Here is an 8,872-nt window from a genome sequence, read left to right on the forward strand (position 1 = left end):
TTTGTTTTGGCACGTAAAACTCGGAAATATCTTTTTTAGTGTTCTTGCTAAGGATGAGGCAGAATCAACGTCGCAAACAAAATAATCTGTTAAATTCATGCCCAAGAACATGTCTGCTAATGGCAGTTTCAGCCTTTCATTTCGACACTTCACTCGTTCAAGGAAATGCAATGACATTTTAGTAGTTCTCGAGGAACATTGATTGTGGTTTCAACACATTTATTATTTACGCACAAAAATAGCATATTCGGTAGTTATAATGAACAATTTCAAAAATTCCACATCGTCTTTAGTAAAAATGCAGCTACATTACACCCTCGTTTACTCTTGCATGCAGTGTCACCTATTAGTTTTTGAAACCACTTGTGCTGCTACTAACCATTGGCTCATTTATAGTCTGCAGCAACGGGTGCTACATGCAGTTGAAGACATAAGTTCTAGTAAGAGTGGTAGACATGTATTCAAGCAGTACCAGTCGGACGTACGTCATACACATAAAACGAAGCTAATTATTCGTACAATATTTTTATGTAATAAAGAGAAAACAGTGTTTGTACAAAAGTACATAGTCGTGCACGTTGCCTACAGCTTTCGATACACATATCGTCAACCGTACAGACCACAAACGTGGTACAGTATATAAAGACTCGCACTTAAAATACACAACTCGCACATAAAAACTACAATCCGTATACATCGTTTTAAGAAGTGTCTTCATGGCATTGTAATTAAGAGCTTTAGTTTTAATGTGGTTCGTCGTAACGGGGTTGTAAATCGGGCAAGTTGGAACAGGTCAGTCATGATGCCGAATAGTGCACTACGCGAACAATTGACAGAAGAAACACGAGGGCAACGAGGACGCAAGACAGGAAGGCGGCACCGTGCCCTCGTTCCCTTCGTGTTATTTCTGTCCTTTGCTTGCGCAGTGCACCATTAGCCGTCAAGAATTAATGGCTTGCCTGCGTGTTTTTTACTTGCTGTTTCATTTATCTTCAGCTCTCGTTCGTAGTTTATGTACTTTGCCTTGCATGGGGGGTCTTGTACGCTGCACTGCAGTCAATAAATTTATTTTTGGATTGATGCAAGCAGCACCGCTACAAGAGACCTATTCGGCTTGATTTCTTTCTCTCTTTTTTTCTTTTTTTACGGGAAGGCTGGGTGTTTCGTGGTGTAACACAGTTTTCCTCCTTTCTTCGGTTTGTAACAAAAAAAAAAACAGAAGCAGACCGAAGTAAACCTATCTTTTGCCTTATCGCCGGCGCAGGATAGCAGAACGGACGCTCGTCTAGTCAACCTCTCCCACCGTTTCCTCTCCTTGCTCTCTCTCTCTCTCTTTCGGGCAAACATCTCAAGCGCACCTCTCTATCAATTCCGCGTAATGACGCGTCCATACTTGCCGAGTGAATGAGTGCTGCTGCATACTGAACTCTCTGTTCATCTCGTTTTCCAAATGGCCTTGTGTGCACGTAGTCAGTCATGAGGTACAATTCTATAGCAAAGCCTTCAGACAGAGTGCTGGCTTCTGTAATAAAAGCAACAGTTGTCGATAGTTCCTTTTTCCTTTTGTTTCCTAAGAATAGGTTTCCTCGTTACGCACCTGTGCCAGGGTAGGCCTCCTCATAAAGCCGGCCTCCTAGACAAAACAAAAAATTAGATATATTGAAAAAGCCTTCAAAAAGGATCTGGTAGCCCCCATTTCCTCTGGGCTTAGTCACTTCCTGCAGCTTTGTTCACGAAATAATCTGTTGTTACTATTCTGATGACGTAAGGTGAAGTGCATGCCGTGCCACTTCGTCATCACTGGCACTGATATCAGCAGCGGATAAGCAACCGCTGCCTATAAAAAAGCCTGCCCAAAGCAATAAAGGCTGATTCTTTGTTCTGCACCGGCCACCATCGTTTTCTGGAGTGCGGCTTCTCGGTTGCCGCACGCCACAACTATAAGCTATTTATACAACTAAAGTGTAATATTTCGTGTCACTCAGGGAGCCAGCCTGTTCAGGCTAAACCGCCAACATTCGCACTCAGGAATGAGTCCTAACTTGGCTAAAAGCCGCTTGTTTACTCCTAATGCTCCACTTGTGCTTTTAATGAGCAATGCTTCATAACATGAAGTTTAATGACAGAAACTTGCTAACCCTGTAAATGTGTTAGGATGTCAAGACCGCTGTTGAGAAGGGCAGTTCATTATTCGAAAAGCTTTACGATATTTGATTCGAATCGATTCACTTTTGCCACTGGTTGATTCGCATTTAACTTGGCCTCTAACGTTTTTGTCCGCACAGCCCTAATCGCGAATACCTGTCGGCCCTGCGAGGCGCCACTTCTTGCCTAGACTCGCGAACCACGTGACCCAAACGACCGCGGATTATACTGTCTCCGGTAACGGCTCAGTTTATACTCAGACGCGTGTCTTCTGGATCGGTCAGGTCAATAATTTCATCATATCTGTGATAGGCTCAGTTTACATTATATCATATGACACCAGCACGTCTATAAGATCAGCGTACATATGGCTATACGTCTTAGACATGTCGACCGCCCTGTCGTCAGCTCGGGGAGAAATATTACTTCTTTTCAAGCACCATTAATTTATTTTCTAAGGAATTCGCCTAGTGGTAGAATAATATAGATGGTATTAACTCAGTCTGGAGAGAGAGAGAGAGATACATTCTTTGATGGACTATGGTGTTATTTGCGTGGTAATGCGCCTGGTATGCAACTCCAGATTACAAGGGTTGCGTACGAAGCGACTCATTTGTGCACGTATAAAAAACACCCGTGCAACGTATACCACATCACAGTCGCATCCTCACCAACTACGTCAATGGCATCGCATGCTCCATTGTTGCTAGCAAGCTGCGAGACCCTGTGTACGGTTCTGCCAGATCTTTCCATGCGGGCTAGAGGTTCGATTCGGTGAGTATAATTCAGTAGGCCAACCTGTAAAAAAATGGTTGCATAAAGTGAAACTGGCACAACTGAACAATTTGTCTCGTACAAGTATTTATCAATTCGTCAATGCCAACGATCTAACTCACAATATGATAATCTCCATCTGGAAGAGGTTCAATGAGCAACGAAGCTTTCTTGCTTGTATCTTCGTATAAATTCGCTTCATAGAGGGCGCCATCAACCTTTCGTGAAAAAAAAAGTTCACGAAGTGCGCTTTTTCATGAGCCATTCCTTGCAACACACGCACGCATGCACACACACAAAACCACACACCTTTATCTGAATGAAACCGTTTCACTCCCGTGCACACACGCCACACAATTCACACACGAACACCGCACCGCTATAACGACACCGAAGTACCATACCCGCTAAACACTATGTCGTGCGTAGTGCCATAACTGCGACAGTGGCACAAATAAGTCGCCGTTACGTGACGCGCACGAGCAATCACCACTTTAGGTGTCTTTTTAACTGTGCCTTACACCGCTGCTTTCCCGCCCTCCACCACTATGTTACTCTCATGGAAGTTTGTTTCTTCTTCCTGACGATAACCACGAGCCAGCGTACTGAATTAGCGGTGCACATAAAAATATAACACATCAAACAAGCACCACTTCTTAACTAATGGATACGCCCTTTTCAGAAGATGATAGTACGACCCAGTGTAGGTCAAATAACACATTTTTCGAAATAGCATCTTCCGCAATATTTATTTATTTATTTATTTATTTATTTATTTATTTATTTATTTATTCATATTCAACACTCGCGACCATTCTCAAGCTCGGGCTTGAGAAAGGTCGTGAGTGGTGGTGCGAGTGGTGGAGTGGTGGTGCTTGAAATATTTTTTTTTTTTTTTAGAGACGACCCAGACAAAGCGTACGTAATCTTGAAGGCGCACGTGACATGATGGCATGAACAGAAGTACAGTTGCAAGTGAAGCATCATCACACTCTAAAAGATCTCCTGTGATGTTTAGTGAAATTTTAACAGCTGGTTGCAGACAGATGCTGTTCTAAGGGGAGAAAAAGTTAAAAATGTTGGTTAAAGGGGTAAAATGCGTTATTAACGTGTTAACGATCATACCTGACGAGGGCCCTTGCGTTACTCGCGTTCTTAGTGGCCTAAGATATGGCTGGGAACTCGTTGGAAGCCATTATATTTTAATGGAAAAAGAGCCTTAAGCCTTATAACCGAGCTTCACAGACTAGTGTACCTTGGTTGTTTATCAGGGCGGCAGTAGAGTGAGTTGTGTCACAATGACTCAGTTTTCTTTGAGCTATCACTACTACACATTTTCAGCTGTACTGTATGCCCGTTAGTCACTCATTTAACCCTGAGTACCTAGTTGATTGGATTGAAGGAAAAAGCTAACTGCATATAGTGTACAAAAGTCGACGAATGTATACGATAACGCGCAATTTGAAAGACAGAACTAAGCTACGTCAAAGTGGAATCAAGCTGAAATCTGAAATGAACGCTTCACTGCTTACATCCTTTAGTTGTTCTTACAGAGTCAATGATTAGCACTCAATTAAAACACAAAAGCAGAAAACAAGTAAACAAAAGTGAAGTTGAGCGAAATTTACTTACATATTTGTCGTGAACACCTTCTTCAGTTATGTCTCGAAGCAGAAGGTTCTTAGCTAGCACAGAAGCCTTTCTTAGGTTCAGGGAGTGGCCATGTTCAACTATAAGCATTTTTTCGGGTTCGTCTTGCCTGCCTTCGTAAACTTGAGGGATGACTTCAATGCTGTTCTCAACTAGTTCTTCGTGGATGCAGGCAACTGCATTATTAACAATTCAACGATATAAATACGTATTCTGGTATAAGCTCTCGTAAATAAAGGTACATCCCTGCAAAATGTTGCGAATTTAAGCAAAACAATTCTATATCATACCTTAGCCGACATATTGAACGTGTCGATTCCACGCCTACATGCTAATTATGAATTTAAAACATTGACTTTCTGTCGTCGAACTGCACATAACGTAAATAACACGGGCAGATAGGTTCCATGTGTCAAAAATTGCTTTACTCATGAGGTCCTCGTGGGTGGACAGTTCTGTTTTACTATTTTTCATGATATTTTTTTATATTTCATAATTTTCCATTTTGTATTGTACGTATATTTCATTGCGGTTTCCACTTACCAACACGCCATCGTCATCATTCTGTCGTCATTTCATCGCCTTCGTGGCATTGTCATCATTGCTTTGTTGTTATGCTATCGTAATCCTTTCACCGTCTGTACTCTGTCCCTGTCTCTGCGTTGTCATATCGTCATCATCACAGCTCAGAAGGCGCCCATTCGAGCTCGTTTACAAAGATAACACCGCGAGTACGCTAGACGCCATGCTGAAGGCTTACTCCCCCTAGGCCGACCCGACACCGATTTCGGTCTGCCGACTGTGTCGCTGACAGTGTTCTTTTCCTTCGCGTCGGCGCCTCTGTCTCACTGTACCGACGCCGACAAATCGGCGGAGAGCTCGATGTCGGCACAATGTAACAGAGACGCCCACACGAAGGTAAAAAACAGTGTCGCCGACAGTCGGCAGACCGAAATTGGTGTCGGGATGGCCTAGTGTGAGTGCGCCTTAACGCGCGTGACCGACGCAGACAACCTCGACGTCGCGCCTATCTCCAGCTCGCCCAAAAATCCCGACAGCTCGCCCGCGTGCGCATCATGGACCAACAGGAAATCCACAACCGTCACGATTACTCTCGACGGCGCTGCACGGAATGCCTGCCCGGTGACAGTGTTTAGCGTTGGGCACTCAATACGCCTACGTGGACTTGGCGAGAAACTGACAGCGAAAATTTCGGACCGTGCAAGGTACTACGATGTATTAGTGCGCTGGACTATCTGGTCGTGCCCAATGGCATTTGCGCAATCACAGTGGGCCCGCTCTTGACTTAAAGTCAGCCATATTGTGCGCCTTAAATCATTTTACGCGCGCCAACTAACTCTCAAATTTTCTTTATTGCGGATTTTGTTGTCTTGTTCTCTTATTCTGTGTTCTTTTTGCAGCAGCGGGACGATGCTTTTTCAGAGAGGAGCACTGACACGTGCATATTATATGCACACTTCTTCCGGTGACCGTTTTCCTCCTCCTAACGAATGTTAAAGTTAACGTGCAGGGCAAGGCGCGCTTGCATATATGGGAACTTTCGCGAATGTTGTCGCAGCGAGTCTCCAGACTGTGAGCTGTGCAGTGTGAAAGAGTAGGTCGCGTGCCGTGTGGCTGCCCTCAGTGCATGGAAGAGCGTCAAAAGTTGAACATTGTCCTTACGCACCTCGGCCGGCCACCTCTGTCGGAGGGCGGTATTTTAGGCCCTGGGTCAGACTTTAAACCGAGTTTTGAGGCTATCCGGGTCTTACTTGATTTTTTGAAGAGCACGGGCCTGGACTGTAGCCTTTAAGCTGTCCAAACAGCCTACTGTGTGCTTTATATTTTTCCTCATCATCTTCACCCATCATGCGCCTTTTTCTTCCCTCTTTCTTTCCCTCTTCCCCTTCCCCAAACGCAGAGTAGCTCGCTACAGGAATGTACCTCAGGCCGACCACTCTGGATTTTGTATCATTAAACCATTCTCTCTCTCATCATGAAGCAAACTTGTCTAAATAGATCGCACGCGCGAAGCAAAAAGTCGTGCACGTTCTAGAACCCACGCGATCACCAGTGATTGCGCGGGGATCTACGACTAATCATGCATCAAAGCTTGACGGACGTTTCACCACATCGATCAGATTTCCAAGACCGACGATTGTGCTAGCCGCTATTGTTGCGTGCTGAGTGTTACGTGTTTTTATGGGCACAAATGCACCTATTAAAAAGGTGACTTCCTACGTCACTTCATTAGCAGCGCCTTATTATTTACAGTGACCGAAACGTGAAAATATTTAAAAAGTTTATAGGCATAATATATTATCAACTGGCGCAATACAAGGGTACTCGGCAATCCATGGAAAAGGCCCTCGTAATATACATACATGAAACGGGATGTTCGTTATTATTATTATTATTATTATTATTAGTAGTAGTAGTAGTAGTAGTAGTAGTAGTAGTAGTAGTAGTAGTACAGCTGCTCTCGATGGTTTGATGGTGAGCACATGCATGGCAAACGCTTGTCGTCCTGTCTGTTTATGCGAGTCGTTTGCGTTTATGCGAGGCGCTGACTATGACTCGTTAAACGTTTAACGCATGTCTATTAGTTTGTTCGATTGTTTGTTGATTGTTTGTTTGGTTTGTTGGTTTGTTTGTTCTAAACAATACCTATGCGGCATTTAAAGCTAGGTAAATCAATTCTCACAGGCCCTTCTCATGTAAAAATTAAAGTCGGGTATTTCAAGTCTGGTTAGTTGCCTCTGTCAAACTCAGTTGCACATGTTAGACGAAAAGTCATTATCTTGGACAGGTGCTGAGAATGTAACTGTCCATGTCCAATATTACGTTACAAAAATAAAAGCAGACAGTAAAAGACTGGAAAGCAAAAATGAGACTAAAATGGTAGTCACCCAAAGGAACGCTCCAAACGAGAACCTTGAAAAAATATTTTCCAATTTTTGTAGCCAGAGCTTCTTTCGAAGAACGTTTTGGGGAAGTCCTTAAGACATTTGAGTGAACTGCGGGCAGTCGCATCTTCTTGGTAAAACAAGGCAGCAATACTGCACTGACACATAAAGGCGGAAGCCATGAGATCCGTTTATAAATTGCATCCAGTGTATATTTTTTGGGAATAGCCTGAAAAGACAATGCCCCATACCACCTTTCAAGTGCAAAAAAAAACGGCAACAACGCCATTTGTCTTGTCGTGCCATCTTCACGACGCGCTATGTTGTTTTTTCCCTGGTATTTTATATACGTGGACCAGAATGTCGCACTCGGTGGACGCGACACATCCGCCACATGTTTGTCGAAATATCGCATTATTCCAGGTCGCAAACAATCTGTATACAGTGTGAGTACATTATTTTGTTTTGTTTGCCAGTACGACCTTGCCGAGATACCACTCACGGTTACGCATGGGCTGCCTTTTCATGACTTTTTTTCTGTTCTATTTGTCGGTGCCGTTTACCACGAGAGGGCCTGAAATGCCTTAGTAACAGAACCCCGAACACCCGCCTAAATTCCGACAGGAACCTTCTCTTAAGATAGGGCTAATAATTGCCGCTACTCGAGTCCAATACCATTTTTCCTTCCAGTTTGCGTAAATGAACAGCCACAGAACGACTGCCAATGCACTCACCCTCTGAAAAAAAAATTGAGATATGCAGAACCCATGCACTCTGCAAATTGGCGTATGCGCATATTGGTGAATTTTCGACATGGCCCCTGTGGTCAGCTGTCAAACTTCTACGCAACGCACCTGCGTAACTGAATGGGCACCCTTTTGAATATATATAGTTCAAAAGGCACGGTAATTTCATCAGCTTTCAACTTGCAATGTCGAGAAGGTACGCCCTGCTAATAAGAAGCGTACTTACGGCACTTATTCGTGAGGGTCACGCTGCGTTATAGGAGTGTTCAATCCTGACCAAAACGCTGCTATAGCGCAGCAAAGACGCTATGACAAAGTGCCGTAAATACGCACGCTAGTATCCTCTCGATGTTACTAACTGAAAGTTTTTGAAATTCGGCCGGCCTCCTCAAATACGTTTTTTTATGGTGCCCAATGGGTTACGCTGATGTGCTGCGGTAAAGTTTGAGCGGTGTCCGAACGGCCAACGTACAAAATTCCTGGACACGAGACTTTCGTGAGCCCGTAAGACAAAATGGTGCATTACGACATGAGGCGCACTGCAGATTTCAGCGATCAACGCTTCCCTCAGCCGCCGTGGTGGGCCTTGTAAGAGCAAGCGGAAGTTTTCTCCTGTATTAAAACGGTGGTGAATCATTATACACTACATGC

The sequence above is a fragment of the Dermacentor andersoni genome, unplaced genomic scaffold (genome assembly GCF_023375885.2).
Source record: "Dermacentor andersoni unplaced genomic scaffold, qqDerAnde1_hic_scaffold ctg00000044.1, whole genome shotgun sequence".
Lineage (NCBI taxonomy): Eukaryota > Metazoa > Arthropoda > Arachnida > Ixodida > Ixodidae > Dermacentor > Dermacentor andersoni.